This window comes from Marmota flaviventris, chromosome X (assembly GCF_047511675.1).
Source record: "Marmota flaviventris isolate mMarFla1 chromosome X, mMarFla1.hap1, whole genome shotgun sequence".
Lineage (NCBI taxonomy): Eukaryota > Metazoa > Chordata > Mammalia > Rodentia > Sciuridae > Marmota > Marmota flaviventris.
Genome location: NC_092518.1, coordinates 117,251,164 through 117,273,410, shown reverse-complemented (window position 1 = coordinate 117,273,410; position 22,247 = coordinate 117,251,164). Strand labels below are relative to the sequence as shown.

Genomic DNA, 22,247 nt, shown 5'->3' with positions numbered 1-22,247 from the left:
GGGCCACAGCCAAGTCACTATGACTCATGGCATTTTGCTAGAAGGGAGTGGTTGAGAGGTGACAGAGTGAGCCATTGAGATGGTGATGGTTATGTTAAGCTGTGTATTCAATTGTATATATGACCTTTACTGTCCAGCAATAGGGCAGCTCTTGCTGCCTCAGGCGCCTCCTACTTTGGAGTTCCCTTTGAGTTCTCCCAGTGGTTCCCAGAGTGAGTGCGTGCACAGCCCAGGGGAGTGGGGGAGAGTTCCCAGGGCGTGTGCCTGGAGTGCTGGTGGAGTTCAGGCAATAAAGTTTCCTGTTTGAACATACAAGTGCTTTGTGGCGACTCGGTTATTTGTGCCCAGCCAGACTGCGGCACTGTGAAGCGGAGTAATGAGGTTTTTAATCTGTCTGTCTATCTATCTATTTTTTTTTTTTTTAATTTATTTTGGTGCTGGGAATTGAACCCAGAGCATTGTACATGCTAGGAAAGCACTCTACCAACTTAGCTATATCCTCAACCCCAGACAGAGTTTTTTTAATCATTTAAAAATTTTATTAAGCATCTTTGAACACTTACAGTACTTGGGGAGAAAAATAATGATTTGTTTTAAAGCAGGGAGAAAATTATCTACAATGTCACTGCATAAAACTTAAGTGAATTATTTGACCAACTTCTTTCCTTTTTTGCCCACAAAGATTTTGCAATTTCTTAGTTCATATCTTCTACATGTATCCCAATCTGTTGCAGAATAAATTTTTAAACTTATTTTTAGTTTTTTTCTTCTTAAAAAATATTATTTTAAATAATCATTTATATTTTTTTGGTTGTAGTTGACACAAAACCTTTATTTTATTTATTTATTTTTATGTGGTTCTGAGAATTAAACCCAGGGCTTCTCATGTGCTAGCCAGGTGCTCTACAATTGAACCACTACCCCAGCCCTTAATTTGTTTTATTTTGTTATACATGACAGTAGAATGCATTTATGCACTTTGATATATCATTCATAGATGGGATATTATTATATTTTTCTGAGTGCACATGTTGCAGAATAATATTGGTCATGTAGTCACATATATACATAGAATAATAATGTCTGATTCATTCTACTATATTTCCTATTCCCATGTCCCCTCCACTCTCCTCCCACCACTTCCCACTACCTAATTTAAGGTAACAATACTCTTCCCTCCTGCCCCCTGCTTTGTTGTGAATTAGCATTCACATATTACAGAAAACATTCAGCCTTTGGCTTTGTGGGATTGATTTTATTTCACTTAGCATGATATTCTACAACTCCTACCATTTATTCGCAAAGCCATAATTTCACTTTTCCTTGAAGCTGAGTAGTAATCCACTGAATATACATACCACATTTTCTTTCTCAATTCTACTATTGAGGGGCATCTAGATTGGTTCCATAGTCTAGCTATTGTGACTTGACCTGCTATAAATATTGATATAGCTGTGTCACTATTGTATGCTGATTTTAAATATTTTGGAGTGGGTCAAACGGTGGTTTCATTTCCAGTTTTCTGAGGAATCTCCATACTGCTTTTTATAGTGGTTTCACCAATTTGCAATTTCACCAGTAATGCGTGAGTGTACTTTGCTCACCCCATCCTCACCAACATTTATTGTTGCCTGTATTCTTGATGATTGCCATTCTGACAGTAATGATTTAGAATAGTTTTAATTTGTATTTCTCTGATTGCTAGAGATATTGAACACTTTTTCATATGTTTGTTGATCAGTTGTATTTCTTCTTCTGTGAAGTGTCTGTTAATCTTTACAACAGCAGCTCCAATAAAGCATTAATCTCTAAGATATATAAAGAACTCAAAACCACCAAAAATAAACAAACAAATAAATAATCCAATCAATAAGTGGGCTGAGGAACTGATCAGAATAAATCTTTATTGATGCCTAAGCCAATCACTATGGCCAGGAAGGTGCACTGCTTTCTTCTTGCTAAGGCTAGATTACAAATGGCACTCCTGGGATACAATAGTACCCTATCTTCCAGTTGGATCAGTTGAAGACAATGGAAAGGGAATACCCAAAAGGAAATTGTCTATGGGCATGGTGGAACTCACCTCTAGTCCCAGAGGCTAATTAGGAAATCTGAATTCAAAATTTGAGGTCCTAAAAAGGGGAAGGATGAAATGAATCAACTGTGGTTCATGGTGTTTTTTCGTTTTGCTTTGTTTTGTATTGTGTGTTTGTTTTTGGTATTGATCTTTCCTTTGTCTGTTATTTGTTTGCTTGTTTGCTGCTGCTGTTGTTGTTGTAGGTCCCAAGGAATCCAACCCAGGGCCTCTAGCATGCTAAGCAGTAAGTACAAGCTCTGTCATGGTTGAGCTGTTCCCATCCCCTGGCCATCACCTTTTTTTTTTTTTTTCCTATGGACCTCTAGTTCTGGCTGAGGAAGAAGGAATGGAACAGTTTTGGGAGAGGGGGGAGAAGAAGGAGGGGCAGAACTTGTTTGTGGTTTGTTGTTGTTGTTACTAGGACTCGACAAAGGGACACTTTGCCACAGAGCCACTTCCCCAGCTCTTTTTTATTATTTATTTATATATTTATTATTTACTTTGAAACAAGTTCTCACTGAGTTATGTGGAGCCTTACTAAATTGCTGAAGATGGCCTTGAACTTTGAGATCTTCCCGTCTTTCTCAGCCATCAGAGTCCCTAGGATGATAGAAGAAATGGGCCACCATGCCTGATCTTTTGTTATCTTACACTCCATGCTAGAAGCAATGAATGGAGAGACACTATTTTCACCACTGGTTGAGATGTTTCAGTGTTGTGAAGACAGGAAAATAATCATAGATGTGGATGTCAGTGATAGTGGTAATATATGGTGAGTGATTTTGTTGTCATTTGTTGTTGTTGTTGTTGTTCTTGGCAATGTAGGGTAGGGCCAGCAAACCCAGGGCCTTTCAGTTTGCTGGGCCAATGCTCTACCACTTAGCTGCACCCCCAGCCTTTTTGACATGTGTTTTTTCACCATCAAAAAGTTCAGGAGGGGGACTGGGTTGTGGCTCAGTAGTAGAACATTTGCCTGGCATGTGTGAGGCACTGGATTTGATTTTCAGTATCACATTAAAAAATAAATAAAAGAAATTTATTGTGTCCACCTACAACTAAAAAAAAAGTTAAGGAGGAATCAGGTTGTAGCTCAGTGGTAGAGATCTTGACTAGCATGTGTGACACACTGGATTTGATCCTCAGTACCACATAAAAATAAAAATAGAAAATAAAGATATAAAAAATATAACATTAAATTTGTTTAAAAAAACTTAAGGAAATGAAGACAATTGGTATGGAAGGGAGGAAAGCCATAAACTGAAATGCTTTCTGCAGCTCACAAAATCATAGGGCATGGGCTGGGGTTTGGGCTCAGAGGTAGAGTGCACGTCTAGCTCGTGTGAGGCATTGGGTTTGATCCTCAGCACCACACAAAGTAAAATAAAGACATTGTGTCCATCTAGAACTAAAAAATAAATATATTTTTAAAAAGTCATAGGGCAGGCTTTCTCAAAATATGCCCAAACAGGCTATGGATTTTCTGAAGCTGCAATCACTGGAGCAATTGTAAATTTTAAAAGGGCCATGGGTTGGGCTGGGGTTGTGGCTCAGTGGTAGAATGCTTGCCTATCATGTGCGAGGCCCTGGGTTTGATCCTCAGCATCACATAAAAGTAATTAAATAAAATAAAGGTATTGTGTCCAACTATAACTATAATATAAATATTTTTCGAAAAAACAGACCATGGGTCTAGGGATATCACTCAGTGGCAGAGCACTTCTGCTGCCCCCAACCTGTGTAGGCAGCTGAATTTAAGTTCGCTCCTGTGAATTTCTGGGAATACCAAATAAAGCATAGACACACACTTTACCTTTAAATCAAGCTTCAGAACAGCTCCTACACTCTCGGCCTCAATCTCCCCAAGTGGGAGAGTGAGAAAAAGTCACAATAGGCTGGCGAGAGAGAGCGAGCATGTTCGGAACTTAGCTTTTATTCGGGGAACCCTCATTCTTAGAAAGTTCCATCCAAAAATGTCAGGAGGGGTAGGGTTACAGAGGACAGGTGAGTGTAATTTGACCCAAGGGGCTGCAGGATGGCACACCTGTGCCTGAAGATCTGTCCTCTACCTCCAGGACCCGGTCACTATGACAGTGATGGTTAGAGCCTCTCTGCTCACCAGAAAGAGAATGCAAATCATTCTTCTAGACCACCTCCCATACACTTCCCTAAAGTACACTAAGCCCTGGGTTTAATCCCCAGTACTAGGAGGAGGAGGGAGAATAGAGAGAGGCCCAGTTAATAAAACATAGGGATTTAATGCATATGCTGTTCAGTAGAATACTTTACAAAAGGAAGCATTAAGGTAAAGAACATATTTTATATTCCCATAACTTGACCCATCATTCCAGACTCAAAAGTCTCCTGAGTCAAACCTATTTTCCATATGGAGTCCTGGATTGGCCCTAAATTCATTCTTAGGATTGGGGGTAAAAAATTCCCCTTTATACCAGTATAAAGGGTATGAATGAATGATGTCCAAGCCTATGCCCTCTCTGTGAACATATTTTGATGCTATGCGAGAATGTCCACCCAATATCTCTAGATTTAGCACTCATTAGTCCTTCATGAGATCCCCAATGTATGACCTGTTTTCCTGCAATGGAAACATTTTCTGGATAAGGTGTAGCACCTTTTTAAAAAATGTTTATTTTTTAGTTGTAGTTGGACACAATACCTTTATTTTATTTATTTTCATGTGGTTTTGAGGATTGAACTCAGGGCCTCACACATGCTAGGCAAGCACTCTACCCCTGAGCCACAACCCCAGCCACAAGGTGTAACACATTTAATCCATTTTAACATTTTATGTGGAGTGTCCCTGTGATTATGGTGAAAGCATGGAAGTTTGTTTAATGAATATTTAATATTAACTTTTTTGCCCTGGGACGGCTAGGAAGTACCCATGTAGAGGGGCCTATGGGGCACTCGCTCTCCCTCTTTTCTCACAGAGATGGGTCCAATTCCCCCCTTTGCCAGTGTTATAGATCTCCGGAAGCAGTGCATGCCAGATTGGTTCTAAGGGCTGCACAGGTCGGGCTGGGACAAAGCCGGGCTGTGTAAGTACTGCGGTTGTGGGTGGTGCTGCCCCCACCCACGACGCCTCCAAAATGGCAGCATGCCTTCCAGGCCAGACAGCACCAAAGGCTTGCTCTCCCGCCCCCACAGTACCTCCCCCATCACCAAGCGGCTCCCCTTGTCCTATTTTCACCTCTCTGCCACTGAGGTTTATTATAAAATGGACATGTTTTCCCCCTCTCTCCCATGGTGAAGGTAGTCCAGAGAGTACTGGGAGTTCTGGTGGATGAGGGTGTCCTCCTGGGGGCTTGGGGAGTCCGCAGTTGCAGAGGGCTGGTTGGTGGCCTTAGACATGAGCTAGGCTCTTCCCTTGGACCCTTGGACCGCCCCAGCTACAGTGGCACTGCAGCCGCCCTTGGGGATCCTGAAGAGAATACTGAAGAGTGCCTTGTGGCTCTGGAGGCGGGGGTGTGGCAGCTGCCAGGAGTGACCCTAGATGGGGAACCCCAGGTGGGCGAAGGGACGGTATGGAGGTGGAGCTCCATCCCTGCCTTGCCCACCCCAGCCCCCCAGCCCCCCCCCCCCAGGATATCCTCCTCCCCGCTTCCCCCATCCCTCCACCCCAGGGGAATCCATAAGTTGGGTTGGATTGCAGGGCCAGTCTCTTTTGCAGGGTCCAATCTGAGCTGCAGTTTCCATCTGGGTCCTATGTCCCCAGGTGCTGGCAGCTTAGAACTGGTGAAGACTCTTTAAAACAAAGCTTCGCCCCAGCAGCTGTGTTGAGAGGCAGGTGGGGGGGTGTAAGGCAGGCGGAGTTCAAAGTCAGCCTCAGCTAAAAGCGAGGGCGCTAAGCAACTCAGTGAGATCCTGTTTTTAAATAACATACAAAACAGGGCTGGGGATGTGACTCAGTGCTAGAGTGCCCCTAAATTCAATCCCTGGTACCCTCTGTCAGGTCTGTGGCGGTTACTGAGGAACAAAGAACCAAGGAGCCTTAGCATGGGAAAGAAACACCTGTCAATCAGCAGAGTCTTCTGGCCAATCCTGGATTTCATCCAGTTCCACCAACCAACTTTACCGGGATAAGGGACTCTAAAAACACCTTTTCCTGTCCCAAGCCCTTCCCTTCCTGCCATAAGTCCCATAAACTTCCAGTCCCATGGAGCTCCCATGGGTTTTCTCCTCTGACCCTTCTCCTCTTCACTCTGTCTGTCTGTTCAAGTTCTGCCCTGGAGCAACATCTCAAATAAAGCCTCATTCAGCGGCCTTTTAAAATCTATCTCCTTTGGTCAACCTCCATTGCTGGACCTCACACCCTCCCCTACCAAACAAAATAAAATAAAAACACAAAGCATTGAGAGGGCCTGCTGGGGGTGTTAACTCCATGTGATTTCTGCCCAGTCCTCTGAATGTCAAAGTGAAGAAATTCAGTGAAGCGTGGTTAAACGGAGGGAGTAACTATGATTCTCTTAAGGCCCTCAAATGCCTCCTCTTCTAATTAGTGATGAATGAATAGATGAAAAAGATTCCCACTTTCCCTATGTACTACCCAGCAAAACCACAGCCAAAGAAATGGGCTCTGCAGACCCAGTGAGGAAAGAACTATAGAAACAAAGAACCAGAAAGAAGCCCAGCTTGTCCCCCCCATGCTCCCCAAAGGGCTCTATTTTTTCTTCCTCAGCCAGAGCTGGAAGTCCAAAGAACAACAACAACAAAACAAACAAAAATAACAACAACAACAAAAACATGATGGCCAGCAGTGGAGAGAAGAGCACAGCCATGATAGAGCTTAAAGGAGCTTAAGGTGCCAGATCCCCTGGGTTGGTTTCTTTGGAACCTACAACAAAGAAACTAAAGAAACACCAATCCACCCTGCCCCCAAGGAAAAGAAAATGAACCACAGTAGATGCATTCCATTCTTCCCCCTTAATAGACTATCTAGTACCACAGATTTTGAACTCAGAGCTCTTCTGCTGAAAGGAAATGATAAAGTTTGGTTTAGTGACACAAGCCTGTCACTGGAGGAAAGATCACTTGTGAGGAATTTGTGACCCAACCACATAGAGACCCCAGTTTACAAACAAGCCAGCATGCCAGCTTAAAGTTCAAAGGAAGATCAGATTGTTTTTAATGACTTGAAGGCTTATTCTGTCATGTATTACTTTTCATCTCTGATCAGTTCTTGGGAGACCCAAAGTATCAGGAGGTGGGGGTGTGGTTATCACTTAATGGTAGAGTACTTGCCTAGCACATGTGAGGCACTGGGTTTGATTTTTTTTTTTTTTAAGCATGTAAAAATAAATAAGACAAAATTATTGTGTCCATGTGATAGTAGGAGCAAATGTGACTCCATTTTGTTTTATGATTTCATCCTGTAAAACAACCATGCCAAGTAGAAGAGCCATGACTGGGGCAAGATGTTCTTTTCCTTTTGCTATAGAAATCTTTAAGAACACAAAACTACCTAATGGGGTATTGTTTCTGTAACTAGGGTAATGGGGCTCTGTTTCTGTAACTGGGGTGACTGGGCTAACTGTGATTGGTTAGGCTTCCCTCCACTTGACTGCACTCTCCCACTTCTGTAACCTGGCTTGCTTGCATTGCCTAGACCCCTTGAACATCCCTTTGCGGTTTTCAGGCTTATAAGGAGTGCCCTTGCAATTGTTTGGGGCTGATCAGGAGAACAGCTTTATGTTCTGGTCAGCCGCCACCAGTGTGCTTCAATAAAGGCTTGATTTGATTATATGTGAGTGGTCTGGAAGTCAGTTTATGAAACCCTGGGAGGAAACTTTAACTATAACATCCATCTCTAACTAAAAATAAATAAATGAATAAATAAATAATTTAAGGTTTGAGGAGGTGGGAGATGGACCCTTAGAGTTGCATAAGAGGGAATGGGAAGGTAGCTCAGTGGTACAGCTACCTAAAATAGGCTAGACTTGCATGTCTGGTGGGTTCTGGTTTCAATTCATTCCATTACCAGGATGGATTAAAAAAAAAAGTTTTTGGGTTTTTTTTTGTTGTTGTTGTTTTGTTTTGTTTTAAGCCTCCTAAGATTTTCAGTGTGGCTTGTGAGGACCACATAGCCCAGTTAGAGCTTTCTTTTACTAGAGGAGTTGAAGATAAAAATTAAGTAAGGAAGAATAAGCCTAAACTCTCAGTAAAATAGAGAGGGAGAAAAAGGGTGAGAAGTGAGTGAAAGAAAAAGAGAGAAAGTGAGAAACCAGCCTCTACCTCAGAGCAAAGCCTGTCCAAGGAAGGGGGTGTGACCTTGTCCTCTGTGATCCACAGAGCACTCCTTAGCACATACCCACCCTGTTGTTTATCTACAAATAACAGGAGAGATCTGTGGATCCAGGTGTCCCTGACTCAGTCAGGCTAGGTGAGGACCCACCCCTTGCACCCACCAATCAGCATGAGACAGGGAAAATACCTGGGATGTCAAATGACCCCCCAGTTGTTTATGGTGGTTGATAACATTTTAGGAAACCATGTATTTCAGCACATACTCCCCTTGTGGCTTAAACCAACCAGTTCAAATGAATCCCCCTATTATACTCACCAATCACCCTTACCCAACTTGTCCCTGCCAGTGAATGTGATAATCAATGTTAAGAGTTGTTCTTTGATTTTCCCGCAGTGTGTGATGATTTGGTAAGAGATGCTATGATATATGTGAAGTCCCTGCCTTCCCCAAAGAGTGTACAAAAGTGCTGCAAACCCTGGGCTCGGGGCCTCTCAGTATCACCAGTTGCTGTGTATGCGCGGAGGACCGAGCTAGCTCGCAATAAACACCTCTTTGCTGCTTACATCGATCTTGGTGTCTGGTGGTCTTTGGGGGTCCTGAATTTGAGCATAACAAGAGAAATTTCACAAACCACAAAAACCAGTCCACATCTTAGACTGCCTCCTCAAAGTTAAGAGTATAATGCAGCTGGATGCTAGTCATCTCAGCAGCTCAGAAGTGTTGGTAGGAGGAATGGAACCCAGGGGCACTCAATCACTGACCCATATTTCCTGCCCTACTTTTTATTTTTCTTTTTTTTTTGGGGGGGGTGGGTGGTGTGGGGGGGTGGGTTACCAAGGATTGAACTCAGGGGCCTTGACCATGGAGCCACCTCCCCAGCCCTATTTTTGCATTTTATTAAGATAGGGAGCCGGGCACCTGTAACCCCAGAGACTCTGGAAGCTAAGACAGGAAGATGGCAATTTCAAAGCCAGCCTCAGCAAAACACGAGGCGCTAAGCAACTCAGTGACACCCTGTCTCTAAATAAAACACAGAATAGGGCCTGCTGGGCCTGAGTTCAATCCTTGGTTAAATCATTCCAAGAAGGAAGGAAGGAAGGAAGGAAGGAAGGAGGGAGGGAAGGAAGGAAGGAGGGAGGGAGGGAGGGAAGGAAGGAAGGAAGGAAGGCTCACATTCTTGTTAGATTGCTTTCCACCACTCTGTTATGTCCCTGCTTTTATGCTGTATTTATAAACAGTGTGTATTGAAATTGTAAACACCGCCCATTCCTACACTTTGCCCCTCCCCCACAGGAACATCCACTTTCTCCCTCTCTTCCTCCCTCCACCCATTTTCTGAAGGAATTACTCTGGGTTTCCTGGTTCAGGACACTGCTGTTCCCTTCTACATCCACCCCACCCTACCCTATCCCACCCTACATTCCAGCTGGATTGGATAGATGTGCCTGTCACCAATACAAAGAAAAAACAACAAAAAAATCTCCTACTCTCTGGCCTGTTCCCCTGGGACCAAACCCAACCCAACCTGGAAAAATGTGACAGCATATGTGCCATATGTCCCATTCCAGGCGGGGTTGAACAGGGCAGGTTAGCTGTCCAGGAGTAGTGGACTGGGAAGACCTTAGAGGGAGGGGCTTTGGTCTGGTGTGGGCATGAAGGCAGGGCATTGAGTACCTGCAGATTTGTTCTGGGATCCATGGAGGATTGACCTAATTTTATCTGCAGACTTACTTGGCACCTAGAGAATCCAGTCTGTGTTTCAAATTTCTGTTTTTATTTATTTAAACCTGGATTTTCATTTTTCCGAAGGAAAGAGTGGAAGAAAGAGAGGGATCTCATGGGAAGAATCTCTTGGATTCACTTCTTCTATTTTGTATTTTCTTTGAAGGTCCTTTAGAGATCCTCCAGTGTGGGAGGTACAGATGTGTCCTACTGCATGTTTGGCAGCTGTGGAGGAAAAAAAAAAATCCCGATGCCTCCAACCTGGTCACATATCATGTGATGCCACATTTTTTTTTGAAGAAGAAGAAAGGAGAGCCGAATATTCTGGAACAGAACAATAAGAGCAGTCAAAAATCAGATCAGTGGAACAGTGTATTGAGTGTAGCACCCACGGCCCCAGCTACTCACAAGACATGCTGAGGCACGGGAAACACTTGGGCAACCTAGACAGACCTCACTTTTGAATAGGCAGGCAAAAAGAGAGTTTCCCATGGCAAAGAAAGAAAGGAGAGGAAAGCAAGAAATGTGCCCCACCCCATTAAGAAAGAAATAAAGATACCAAATAAAAGGGAAGAGAATGGAGAAGAGAGGAACCACAGTTAGTTCAAGATGTGTATGGGTTCCATCAGGAAAGTACAAATGGAGCTACCTGGGCAGGTGTGGTGGCATACATCCACAATTCTACCTGTAATCTCAGGGTGAGGTAGGAGGATGGCAAGTTTAATGCCAGCATCAGCGATTTAGGGATACCCTCTCTCAAAATAAATAAAAATGAAGAGGACTGGGGATGTGACCCAGTGGTCAGGCAACCCTGGGAAAGAAATGAAAAGAAAAGAAGGAAGGAAGGGGGAGAGAGGGAGGAACAGATAGGAAGGAGAGAGAGAGAGAGAGAGAGGGCCATATAAACACATAATCAGTCCCACACTACATAGTTCCCCACCATAAGCGACGATGCGGGTGGGAGATAAGAGTAGATTAAAAAAAAAAAAAAAAAAAACACCTAAGCAAAAGTGAAGGGAGGGAGGGAGAGAGAAAGAAAGGAGAGAAAGAGGAGAGGGAGAGAGGAGAGACAGACAAGGAGACAGAGGAGATGAGTCCAGGGGAGAAGGGTAAGGAAGTATCTCCATAAGATATAAGAAAGGGAGGGAGGGAGGGAGGAAGGAAGGAAGGAAGGAAGGGGATACAGAAGTAGTTAAAAAAGGAAAAAACAACAAACACACAAAAGAAATACCCACGAGCGCCCCCTGTGGCTTTGAAGTTCCATCCCAAGTACTGCCCACCCTAAAAAGAAAGGTCCAGAGGCAGGAAAGTAATGATTTAATGTATCTGATTAAAAATGAATAAAAGGAAAGACAGTGGAAGGGATCCGAAATAATTATCCTATGTAAAAATAAGAATGGGAAATACTTGTACAATCATTCTAAATCAAGCTATAACTAAAAAGTACCTTTAAAAAATGAGTATGAAAAGACCTGGGAGAGGAGGGAGGGAAGAGAGAAAGAAAAAAAGATAGGAGGAGGAGAAGACAGACAAATGGAAAAGGAGAAGAAAAAGGAAGTTCAAGCCGGGACAGTTGGTGAACCTCTCTCCCAGGAGGAAAAATGTGCCCCAGAGCCTGGAGGGAAGAGGGGCACCTGCTCTGGCCAGGGCCCCTCTCTTCTTCCAGCCTCATTGGCTGGGAAGGCAAGGGCCAAGACATGGAGAACCCAGCTGTTCTCCTCCCGTCCCCAGACTTGGTCCCAGCCTGGGAATCTGCCAGGCCCCTCCAGGTGGGGACAGGGGTGCACCCCTCAAACACCAGCCAGGGGGACCAAGGGCAGTGTGTAAAGACAGTTGGAAGCGCTGGCAATGAGCACAGGCGGCAAAAGAGAGACAAAGTCAGACAGACAGACACACACACACACACACCCTTGTGTGGAGGGATAACTTTCAATAGATACCAGTGAGGGAGGTGCTCTGCTACCTACTAAATCCCTACACAGAAGCAGGTTTAGAGCCAGGTTCCCCACAAGCTTGCAAAGAATGACACTGGCGAGAGCAGCCGCATCCTGTTTGCAAGGAGGAAGGGCTCTCTGCAGCACCCTACACAGGTCCCCCATCATCAAGCATTCCCGGGTGCCTCCTTCCAGGCTACCAGCCCCACTCTGGCAGGGCAGGCAGGCTGTGGTGGCCACAGGAGCCGCAGGGGTGGGGGCGCACAAGTCAGTGGCCTGCAGGCAGCAGGAGCAGGGAAAGGAGACCAATGGTGACCAGGACACAGAGCGGTGCTTTCTCTAACATGCACTTCTCCCAGCAAGTGGCGCCCGAGGCCGGCCCTGGAGAAAAGCCTCAGAGGAATGACCTTCTGGGAGGGTAAGTGCAACTCCCAGGCGATTGTGTTCTGCAAGTCACATCAATTCTTGCAGCTAGCTGCATGTTTTGTGGATGCAGAAGCCAAGTGATCCACCGCAGAGTCGTTCTTTGTGTGTGGGGAGAGGCCGAAGGTCCCCACCACATCCCTTCCTGGCATGGCACTGGATCTTCCTCCTCTTGAGCGGGGAGGGAGAGCTTGTTTCCTGGATGGCCAGCAGACAAGGCATACAGAACAGAACCCAGTGGTGATGGGAAGGTTTCACGACGGTCCATGCCCGGCACCACAATCCAGCGGCCTGGAATGGCTCCACGGGCTCCCGGGTGTTCCCACCTCCCCATGGCGGGAAGCCGAACAAGCGACTGGAACTGAAGGGATGGTCAGGAATCTAGTGGAGTTGAGGTCAGCCCGGGCCCTTCCCCTGCAGTACTACCCGTTTGCTACAGGAAGACCCAGGCACAGTGGGCAGTGCGTCGGGCGGCCAGCGAGGTTCCACGTGGAACACCCGACAACCCTAACTGTGTCACGGGGATGGGGGCCTGTACCACCACCACCAAGTCACACCACACCCCCATCTCCCACTGACCCCCTCACGTATGCCACTGGACCCGGGGTTTGCACCCAGACTCTATGGCATGGGGAGGGCACCATAGCGGGGACAGCAAAGCCAGAGACAGCAGGAATGGATTGCCCCACACTAGGAGACAAGCTGGAACTGCCTGGCGGCTGTGGCTCGAGACTAGAACCGGCCGCGAGCCACTCACAGTGGGCGAGGGGCAACGGGTCCGCTACCTCAGCGTGTGATGGAGCGCCACCGCCGCTGCACACACATGAGGTACCGGGCCCTTGCGTCAGAGGCCTGGCCAGGCCCAGCTGGTCCCTCTCTCCACTGGGAAGGTGCAGGCGTAGGCTACAGTAGGTGAAAGAGCATGCGCAGGGGGCCAGTGAACTCCTTCCGGGAAGTCTTGCCTATGCACAACACCATCTCAAAATTAAAAATAACAATGACTGGGGATGTCGCTCAGTGGAATAATACCAAGTTTATTTATTTATTTTTTGGGGCGGGGATACCAGGGATTGAACCCAGGGGTACTTAACCACTGAACCACATACATCCCCAGGCTTTTCAATATTTTATTTAGAGACAGGGTCTTGTTAAGTTTCATAGGGCCTCATTAAGTCTCTGAGGCTGGCTTTGAACTCGTGATCCTCCTGCCTCAGCCTCCCAAGCCGCTGGGATAACAGGCTGCGCCACCAGGCCCAGTCCAAGTTTAATCTTCATTACAAACGAAAAGAAAATTAAGAAAACCAACTGCTTCTTAAAACCAGAATGACTTACCATACAGTCTCCAGGGATGAGCTAGAGAAATGAACTGAGGCACTGTTGCTTCAGACTGAAGGTAAGCTCACACTTTCAGTTGTTACTCAAAATTTTATACTAGCAGAAGGAATCTAACTGTTCACAGGCTCCAAGCTGACTGCCAGATCACCAAAGCCTTAAATGTTAGCACAGGAAAAGGAAACACCTTTTGAAACTATGCCCCAAAGGAATGAAAACCCTAGACTCTAGGCGCCCGGCCCTCCCCCCACCCCCACCCCTTCCCCACAACAAATACACAAAAATAAAACCAGTTCCCTTTACTCAAGGTCAGCCTGGCAGGATTTCAGTCAGAAATGCATCTTCTTGCTAATCCGGCAAAATCTCCAATAAAGCCTTCCCTGTGTTTGAATTTCTTTTGGTCTCTCTCTCTCTCTCTTTTTTAATATATATGGACACAATATCTTTATTTTGTTTATTTATTTTTATTTGGTGCTGAGAATCGAACCCATAGCCTCACATGTGCGAGGCAAGTGTTTTGCCACTGAGCCCCAGCCCCAGCCCTGGGTCTCGTATTTTTCCTACCATTTCTGTACCCAAAGACCTGGCACAGTTAAGGAAGGAGAATCCCATCCCTCACTCAAGGCAAAAGAGGAGTTCTCATAGATAAAGATTCTCAATCCACCATAGATTCTCTCCTCTAGGAGAAAGGCAAGTATGCCGACTTCCAGAGAGCCAATCATGCTCATTGCCCAAGCCAGAACAGAACGGAAGGTGGAAGCACATATGCCACAATTGAAAAACTGATAAGTACACAGGACTGTGGTTAGAAATTCATCCTGAACCTGAACTCAGCTTCTCCAAGTACATTTGGGATGGACATTCTGGCATTTTCAAAATGGAGTTCCCAAGCTGAAAGACATGGAATTTGTCTTTATCTGAAAAATTTTCCCCAGACCCACAGATACACAGTTCATTCATTCAGGATCTTGTAGGACAGGACAGAAGCAAATTTGTGTTTGGGGAGCTCATGTTTTGCTTAGTGAGACAAACTATAGACCCAATAATATAATATTGTGGTCAGGACTTGGGAGTAAATAAATGGCAGAGTGATAGACATGGAGATTGGAGGGAATAGATAACAATATTTGTATTGAAGACTATGTCAACCTTTCCTAAGGTAACATTTAATAGAAGTTTATGAGAAAGAACTAAATAGAGAAAAAAATAAGCTAGATAGAAAAACACTTCCTTGGGGCAGATAGCATTGATGGCCCCAATTCTTAACTACAATATAACCACATCAATACACAGAAATGGCAGCACCCTCCTAACTTGGGCAGGACAAGCCTCCCTTTTTCTGCTTCTAATGCTAGGTTTGGCCAACGAAATATAGCCAATGCAAATTAATTAAAATCATTTTCTGTTCAAAAAAATTAAATAAGAGCCAGGTGTGGTGGCGCAGGCCTGTAATCCCAGCGGCTCGGGAGGCTGAGGCAGGAAGATAGTTTAAAGCCAGCCTCAGCCCCTGAGTTCAATCCCTGGTACACAAACCAACCAAACAAACATTGGTATTTAAAGTCAATGAGAATAGCAAGACTGTGGAACCAACCTAGATGCTCTTCAATAGACGAAAGGATAAAAAAAATGTGGCATTTATACACAATGGAGTATTACTCTGCATTAAAAAATGACAAAATCATAGAATTTGCAGGGAAATGGATGGCATTAGAGCAGATTATGCTAAGTGAAGCTAGCCAATCCCTAAAAAACAAATGCCAAATGTCTTCTTTGATATAAGGAGAGTAACTAAGAACAGAGTAGGGACTAAGAGCATGAGAAGAAGATTAACATTAAACTGGGATGAGAGGTGGGAGGGAAAGGGAGAGAGATGGGAAATTGCATGGAAATGGAAGGAGACCCTCAGGGTTATACAAAATTACATACAAGAGGAAGTGAGGGGAAAGGGGAAAATAATACAAGGGGGAGAAATGAATGACAGTAGAGGGGGTAGAGAGAGAAGAGGGGAGGGGAGGGGAGGGGAGGGGGGATAGTAGAGGATAGGAAAGGCAGCAGAATACAACAGACACTAGTATGGCAATATGTAAATCAATGGATGTGTAACTGATGTGATTCTGCAATCTGTATATGGGGTAAAAATTGGAGTTCTTAACCCACTTGAATCAAAGTGTGAAATATGATATATCAAGAACTATGTAATGTTTTGAACAACCAACAATAAAAAATTAAAAAGAAAAAAGAAAGCACAAGACCTGAAAAAAAAAAAATAAAGTCAATGAGAACAGAAGACTTAATTGTGCTTATACGGTATGTCGTGCCCTGTTAATTGCCTGTGATGTGCAATAAGAACCTCCCCCAGGATGGTAAAGAAGACTCTTGGGCTGCACTGAGGCTAACCCCAGCCTGAACAGCTTGTCCTGGGAAGCCCAACAACACTGCAGGAGTGGTGTTCTGAGGCATCTGTCAGAAGGACTACTGTGTCATGGGAAGACTTGCAGTCATACACATCAGTCCTACCGGAGAACAAAGGGAAGGTCAATGTGAATATGACACCAGAGAGGAGAGGCACAGTGGGTGCCATTGGAACCTGAGGAAGACCGTGGCTTATGACATATTTTCTACTTTGCATAAGCATGCCAAATCCTGGCAATTTACACTGGAGAAAAAGAGGCTTAGGATGAAGGCTTTCATGGTTCAAGGGTAGCCAGGCCAGGTATGGGCAAGCTCACTCTGCTGATTGTTCCTTTCACTACTGCCACTGCACCCAGAGAGCCTACTGGGGAAATATATTAGAATCACCATCTCTCTGGCCCTGGGGTTGAATTTAAAGCTTGTATACATGGCAGGTAGGACCAGGCCCTTCTGCCAGAGTCTACTGCATGTGGGTAAGAATATGCCTTTTTCTATTGACCTTGGCCATTGGCCCACTCCTGTGGGGTCCCTGAAAATGCCAGTGGACACTGTCCACCAGATTTTAGTGCAGAATAAGCACTAGGTGATCACTGGCCACGTGGCTTTGTCCTTCCACCTTTCTCTTGCTCACATGCCACACTCTTCATTAGCCCGAGGCTTCGATCTGTTCTCATCCATGTTGGCATTTTGGGTTCTCAATAAGTAATAGTGGTCTTAGCTGTCACGTTCATGGAAGCAAGTCCTGCTGTCACACTTCCACATGCACTGAGCATCCCCATACTGTATGCTGCCTCCTCACATCACCTCCACAATGCAGGTTTCATCAGCACCTATTTCCTCTCACTGATAAAAAATGCAGCAAGTGTTGGGGCTCAGAGTAGAGCTTAGGAACCCCTGAACTCAGCCCAAGCACTATAGCCAATTTCATCCTAAATACAAGGTTCCCAAAGATGAAAGTGATTAGCAGTGACAAGCTGGAACACAGTCACCCCCAGGACTTATAGTCTTGAGACCAGAACTGAGAGACCCATGAGAGAAATAATATAGGATCCCATGACAGCACTGGAGAGGGAAAGCCATCTTAGAAAAAAGTAGGCTGAATGAGCTGCCTCTTCACCAGTGATGGCAGGTTGGATGGATGGCCAGAAAGGTAGCAAAAGAAAAAAGATTTTAGGAAGAAAGGCAGGGTGGTCTGTCATTGGATGTTTACCCAGAACATCAAAAATTTTCTGCCCTATGTAGTGTCTATGACTGTGCACCGAACCCAAGGATGAGCTCTTCATTCCACCTGAAATCACCAAAGCTCAATGCCCAAGGAGGTATGCAGGTGATGTCTACTGAACGCATGAGTTAGTGTTCAGTAACTCATCTTCACCATGGAAGACTTTTGTGGCATTCGTAATCTGATTCTACAAAATGCTTAATTGAAATCCACATTATTTAAGTCTCATGTCTTAATATTTCAGTGTAATGAAAGGTTGGTCTGCCTCTCTCCCTCACACACACACAAATATACTTACAACCTACCATTGAAAGCCTAATGTATCTTCAGGCTTCCATGAAGTACATTTGACAAAGTCCCATTTCAGTGTTAACCATCAAGCTCCAGCTGCCAATCAAACTACAGGTCAGACAGGTAGAAGTCCTTGGGTTCTCAGAACCCAAGTCCGCAAGATCAGAGAACAATACAGACTCCCCACAAATTTCCTAAAAGACATGAGGTCAAGGCACAGTTGCAGGTGGAAAAGTGTTTCTCAGTGGAACTATTAGTTCATGTTCTGCCATCAGAGAACAGGGATACTTCCAGAAAGAATCACATGACAAGATTACATATATGTGTATATACGTATGCATATACACCTCAAAACCACATGTAAGCTGTAAATTACAGACACACACAATGTTTGTATTTGAATTATTTATTTAAAAATAAATGAGGGCTGGGGCTGTGGGTCAGTGGTAGAGTGGTCACCTGGCATGTGTGAGGCACTGGGTTTGATCCCTGGCACCAAATAAAATTAAAACAAATAAAAATAAAATAAAGGTATTACATCCTACAACTACATACTATATATGTATGTACTATATGTGTATATATATATATATATATATATATATATATGTGTGTGTGTGTGTGTGTGTGTATACACACACAAATATTTGTACATTTTTTATATGTGTGTGTATTTATATATATCAAATAAAAATCATAAATGAAAAAGGGGATGGGGATGGGGATATAGCTCAGTTGGTAGAGTGCTTGCCTAGCATTCACAAGGCTCTGGCTGGGTTCAATCCCCAGCACCATCCCCCAAATAAATAAATAATAACAATAAAAATGAGCACACTTATAATCCCAGGAGCTCGACCTGGGAGGCTGAGGCAGGAAGATTTCAAGTTTAAAGCCAGCCTCAGCAACTTAGTACAGCCCTGAAAAACTTAGGAAGACCCTGTCTCAAAAGCCAAAAATATGCTGTGGATATGGCTCAGTGGTAAAGCACCCCAGGCTCAATCCCTGGTACCAAAATAAATAAATAAGAAGGAAAAAAGAGGAATAAACAAAGACACTGCTCAAAAACTACAATGTGTGGCATTTATCTGTATTTGATTCAAGCAAACTCTTAAACAGAAAGGTAAAAGAGTAAGTAAAGAGCAAATAATGAAACAGCTTTATCTTTTAGTGCTACATGTTGAAACTGTCAAACATGCAATCCAGAGGTAGTGATAACTACTGAAGTGTGTGCAGGGGCAGGTACGTGGAAACATATCTCACCATGCTTTCATGTATGTTTGAAAGTTTTGGTGATAAAAAAATAAAACAATAAACCTAGAGGCAGCTCAGGAGGCAGCAGTTTCTACAGAAGGATTGGTCCAGAACATTATGGGAGGGATGACTATTCCAGGATCCCAAGTAAAGCAGGATTGAGCATGGTCCAAGTAATGGATTTGTAGTCAGAAGGCCTGGGCCCTATCCTGATCTTATTCTTCCTAGCTGAGTGATGCCATACTGGTGACACATCCCATTGAAGCACAGTTCCTCATCTGTGCATGGGGACATTCCACCTAGTCCACGTATTTGAAATGTGCTGTGTACCACAAACACTGGTGTTATAGGTGCTGTCAGTAACATAAACTCCTGTGTAAGCCTACTGTGACTGAGAAGCTATGATTCAAGCATTGACAAGGAGTGTAGTTGGCTTGATTAGAAGAAATACCATTCAGCCACTCCTTAGAAACAGTGAACCTGGGAAAACAGCCCCTTTTCTAGGGAACATGGGAAAACTCCAAGGACACTGCAGATGATGTTTGTGGGGGAAGGTACAACTGTCTGGCTCTTGAAGGCAAAGATCAGCCAGACACCATTTGAGGCAATTAATTGACCTCTGCTCCGCACTGCTGACCAAGATGAGCCCCCATGAGATTTACACAGATTAATTTCAGCTGAGAAGCAAGCATAAGACACGCTTGTGAGACTTCCCCTTCTGAAGAAAATATTTATTTCACCCAAGGAAAAGGCACCATGAGCCCACAGCTCACCACCTTAGGCAGAGCACTGTGAACAGGCCAACAGAACCAACAGAGCTTTGAAGTCAGACTCTGGTATCTCCATCTAGGGTTCTCCACTGGGCAAGGAATGCCCCACTTGAGGATCTCATCATCAATTTCATCACCTCCACCACCTGCAGAGTGGTCTGGAGGATGGGACATGAAGATATGAGGGTGCTGGATCCATCCATAATATATAGAAGGTGCTCAAGAACAAAGCACTCCTTGTCACTAAGTGATTAGGTGTCAAGTACCTATTCCATGTATCATGGCAGGAGGTATATGATGATGTCACTCAGTCCTATTACTAGGGATGCTACTCTGAATTTCTTGTTTATGAGGCAAAGTAGACTTCTAGGCAGATACCATCATATCAGGAATAAAGAAGGTCCTTTAGGGAGAAAGGTGTCAATTCATAAGAGCACATAGTAATCTTCAACATTACGCTCCTAAAGAGTGCCAAATATATGAAGGAAAAAGCTAGTATAAACAAACAGGAAAAATAAACAATTATTGTTAGAGATCTCAACATTCCTCTCAATTTTCAGAACATTCCACCCAAACAGCAGGACAATTTTCCAATTTTCATTGGTTTCCAGGGTACCAGGAAGAATAATTGCTTTGAACTCTCAATCCTCCTGCCTCAGCCTCCCAAGCCATTGGGATTACAGGTGTGTGCCATCAGGCCCAGCTTGCAAAGAATACTTTTAAGACACAACCTTAGTCTGAGCCACAAAACAAGTACCAAAAAAACCAAAAGGATTTTAATTTACAAACTATGTTCTCTGATCACAATATAATACATTAGAAAGTAAAAATCAGGATATCACTGGAGAGCCTATGAACTTTAAGAATACAGAAATAAGGAAAGATTATGAACAGCTTTAGGCCTACAAATTCAACAACTTTGATAAAAGAGAAATGTGTCTACATTTCTTTTAAAAAACGAGAATTATTAAAGCTTTCATGAGAAAGAGAGAACCCAAAGTTGTCCAGCACAACTGTCTATATAGAAACATTCTATCAAAAAGCTCCTGCAAGGAGCAAGTGCGGCGGGACGCTCCGTGCGGTTGAGCGAGCGGGCGGAGTCCTGAAGGGTTGCGGGACCTGGGCACGATGAAACCCAAAGGGGAGCGGCCGACGGTCGGGGTTGCGTGCGATGGCTTCTCAGAGCTGGAGCTGCTGAAACTGCGCGCGGCGGAGCGCATCCACGAGGCGGCTGAGCGGCTGGGGGCCCTGAGCCAAGCCATCTGGAGCGAGCCTGAGCTGGCCTACGAGGAACACCGTGCCCACAGTGTGCTGACGGGCTTCTTCGAGCAGGAGCTGCCGGCCGCCTCCTAGGTGGTGCAGCCGCACTATCAGCTGCCGGCCGCCTTTCGCGCAGAATGGGAGACACCGAGCGCCACGCGGTGCGCGCTGCACTTGGGCTTCCTCTGCGAGTATGACGCGCTGCCCGGCATCGGCCACGCCTGCGGTCACAACCTCATAGCCGAGGTTGGGGCGGCGGCCGCTCTGGGATTGAGGGGGGCCCTAGAGAGCCTCCCTGGGTGAAGATAAGTGTCCTGGGAACCCCTGCAGAAGAAGATGGTGGAGGCAAAATTGATCAAATTGAAGCAGGAGCTTTTAAAAACCTCGATGTTGTTTTCATGGCCCATCCATCCCAAGAAAATGCTGCTTATCTACCCGATGTGGCCGAACATGATGTGACTGTGAAATACTATGGAAAAGCATCTCATGCTGCTGCTTACCCCTGGGAAGGAGTCAATGCCTTAGATGCTGCTGTTCTTGCCTACAACAATTTGTCTGTGTTAAGACAGCAAATGAAACCAACCTGGAGAGTTCATGGTATAATAAAAAATGGTGGTGTAAAACCAAATATCATTCCCTCTTACTCTGAATTAATTTATTACTTCCGTGCACCCTCATTGAAAGAACTTCAAGTTTTGACCAAAAAGGCAGAAGATTGCTTCAGATCTGCAGCTTTGGCTACAGGGTGCACAGTAGAAATTAAAGGTGGAGCACATGATTATTACAATGTTCTACCCAACAAGAGCCTATGGAAAGCTTACATGGAGAATGGAGAAAAGCTGGGAATAGAGTTCATTTCAGAAGATACAATGCTGAATGACACTTCAGGATCTACCGATTTTGGAAATGTTTCTTTTGTGGTCCCTGGAATTCATCCATATTTTTACATTGGATCCAACGCCTTGAATCATACTGAAGAGTACACTAAAGCTGCAGGATCACAAGAAGCTCAGTTCTACACTTTGCGAACAGCCAAGGCTCTAGCAATGACTGCATTGGATGTTATTTTTAAACCAGAATTGCTGGAAAGAATTAGAGAGGACTTTAAATTGAAACTTCAGGAAGAACAATTTTTAAATACAGTAGAATAAAAAGGAGACTTAGGAGTTGTTTATGAATCATTAAGAAGTGATGATTTTTTTTCTTTAATCTTTTTTTTAATGAAGAGAACATGCTTGTTTTTAATCTTAAAGGAATCAAATTCTCCTTACCTGATATGTAAGAACAGGGT

The 22,247-nt window shown here is 44.5% G+C and overlaps 1 protein-coding gene and 1 pseudogene across 4 annotated transcripts in view; both read left to right on the top strand.

Moving 5' to 3' along the window:
- Window positions 1–22,247, top strand: part of LOC114083921 (zinc finger protein 721-like) — a 114,169-nt gene that overhangs the window by 13,371 nt on the left and 78,551 nt on the right. For 2 of the 4 annotated variants that reach the window (XR_011705674.1, XR_011705672.1), the window contains one exon: window positions 6,048–8,901. The exons of 1 other annotated variant lie outside the window; for it this stretch is intronic. The gene's annotated coding sequence lies outside the window, so the exon portion shown is untranslated. Of the gene's footprint in view, window positions 1–6,047; window positions 8,902–22,247 lie in introns of those variants that run through there. One more of the 4 variants, XR_011705673.1, reaches the window with a different exon arrangement.
- LOC114078712 (xaa-Arg dipeptidase pseudogene) lies at window positions 20,702–22,116 on the top strand (annotated as a pseudogene).